Source organism: Durio zibethinus, unplaced genomic scaffold (assembly GCF_047325235.1).
Source record: "Durio zibethinus cultivar Kanyao isolate XHJ-2024 unplaced genomic scaffold, ASM4732523v1 HiC_scaffold_3, whole genome shotgun sequence".
NCBI classification, from domain to species: Eukaryota; Viridiplantae; Streptophyta; class Magnoliopsida; order Malvales; family Malvaceae; genus Durio; species Durio zibethinus.
The window spans coordinates 8,828,501-8,831,000 of NW_028323044.1; positions in this window are offsets into that span (position 1 = coordinate 8,828,501).

The following is a 2,500-nucleotide window of genomic DNA, read 5'->3' on the forward strand; positions in this document are numbered from 1 at the left end:
GCCCTGGAGCGGCCGGTTGCCTCGATCACCATCGGCAAAAGCTGGGCCCTGGTGCGGGCGCTTGCCTCGACCACCATCGGCACACGCTGGGCACTGGTGCGGGCGCTTGCCTCGACCACCATCGGCACACGCTGGGCCCTGGGGCGGGCGGTTGCCTCGATCACCATCGGCACACGCTGGGCCCTGGTGCGGGCGGTTGCCCCCAGCACCATCGGCACACGTTGGGCCCTGGTGCGGGCGCTTGCCTCGACCACCATCGGCACACGCTGGGCCCTGGTGCGGGCGCTTGCCTCGACCACCATCGGCACACGCTGGGCCCTGGTGCGGCCGCTTGCCTCGACCACCATCGGCACACGCTGGGCCCTGGTGCGGTCGGTTGCCTCGAGCACCATCGGCACACGCTGGGCCCTGGTGCACCATCGGCACACGCTGGGCCCTGGTGCGGGCGCTTGCCTCGACCACCATCGGCACACGCTGGGCCCTGGTGCGGGCGCTTGCCTCGACCACCATCGGCACACGCTGGGCCCTGGTGCGGCAGGTTGCCTCGAGCACCATCGGCACACGCTGGGCCCTGGTGCGGTCGGTTGCCTCGAGCACCATCGGCACACGCTGGGCCCTGGTGCGGGCGCTTGCCTCGACCACCATCGGCACACGCTGGGCCCTGGTGCGGCAGGTTCCCTCGACGACCATCGGCACACGCTGGGCCCTGGTGCGGCAGGTTGCCTCGAGCACCATCGGCACACGCTGGGCCCTGGTGCGGTCGGTTGCCTCGATCACCATCGGCACACGCTGGGCCCTGGTGCGGGCGGTTGCCTCGACCACCATCGGCACACGCTGGGCCCTGGTGCGGCAGCTTGCCTCGAGCACCATCGGCACACGCTCGGCCCTGGTGCGGTCGGTTGCCTCGAGCACCATCGGCACACGCTGGGCCCTGGTGCGGCACGTTGCCTCGACCACCATCGGCAGCCTCGACCACCATCGGCACACGCTGGGCCCTGGTGCGGGCGCTTGCCTCGACCACCATCGGCACACGCTGGGCCCTGGTGCGGGCGCTTGCCTCGACCACCATCGGCACACGCTGGGCCCTGGTGCGGCAGGTTGCCTCGACCACCATCGGCACACGCTGGGCCCTGGTGCGGCAGGTTGCCTCGACCACCATCGGCACACGCTGGGCCCTGGTGCGGGCGGTTGCCTCGACCACCATCGGCACACGCTGGGCCCTGGTGCGGCAGGTTGCCTCGACCACCATCGGCACACGCTGGGCCCTGGTGCGGGCGCTTGCCTCGAGCACCATCGGCACACGCTCGGCCCTGGTGCGGTCGGTTGCCTCGAGCACCATCGGCACACGCTGGGCCCTGGTGCGGCAGGTTGCCTCGACCACCATCGGCACACGCTGGGCCCTGGTGCGGGCGCTTGCCTCGACCACCATCGGCACACGCTCGGCCCTGGTGCGGTCGGTTGCCTCGAGCACCATCGGCACACGCTGGGCCCTGGTGCGGCAGGTTGCCTCGAGCACCATCGGCACACGCTGGGCCCTGGTGCGGGCGCTTGCCTCGACCACCATCGGCACACGCTGGGCCCTGGTGCGGGCGCTTGCCTCGACCACCATCGGCACACGCTGGGCCCTGGTGCGGGCGCTTGCCTCGAGCACCATCGGCAGACGCTGGGCCCTGGTGCGGCAGGTTGCCTCGAGCACCATCGGCACACGCTGGGCCCTGGTGCGGCAGGTTGCCTCGAGCACCATCGGCACACGCTGGGCCCTGGTGCGGTCGGTTGCCTCGAGCACCATCGGCACACGCTGGGCGCTGGTGCGGGAACTTGCCTCGACCACCATCGGCACACGCTGGGCCCTGGTGCGGCAGGTTACCTCGATCACCATCGGCACACGCTGGGCCCTGGTGCGACAGGTTGCCTCGAGCACCATCGGCACACTATCGGCCCTGGTGCGGGCGGTTGCCTCGACCACCATCGGCACACGCTGGGCCCTGGTGCGGGCGCTTACCTCGAGCACCATCGGCACACGCTGGGCCCTGGTGCGGGCGGTTGCCTCGAGCACCATCGGCACACGCTGGGCCCTGGTGGGTTTAGGCACATCTTCAAATTTCTGCCGTGCCAATGCCATTTTTATGGCTTGTAAATTCATACAATGGTCCCCTAAGCCTTCACGTGAAGTTTCGTTGGAAGATGACTCGTTTTCTATTTTTCACGATTTTCAAAACTTTTTGCGGTTCGGGAATTTTTAAAATTTTTTTATAAGGATTTTTGGCCCCAAATTTTGTAGGCATGATCCTTCTATTTTTGTTGGCATGCACAAAAAAATTCAGCTAAAAACTCGAAGTAGAGAAGATTTTGTGACCGTTTGAAAAAAGTGTCCCCATTTCAGACACTTTAACGGCTACTGGTAGCAAACCTGTAAAATCTCAAATGCTCTTTAAGGGGGTGTGAATTCTCAGAGGTTTGATGAGGGATAGGGGGCCAACACAAGGCCAAGTACCAGCAC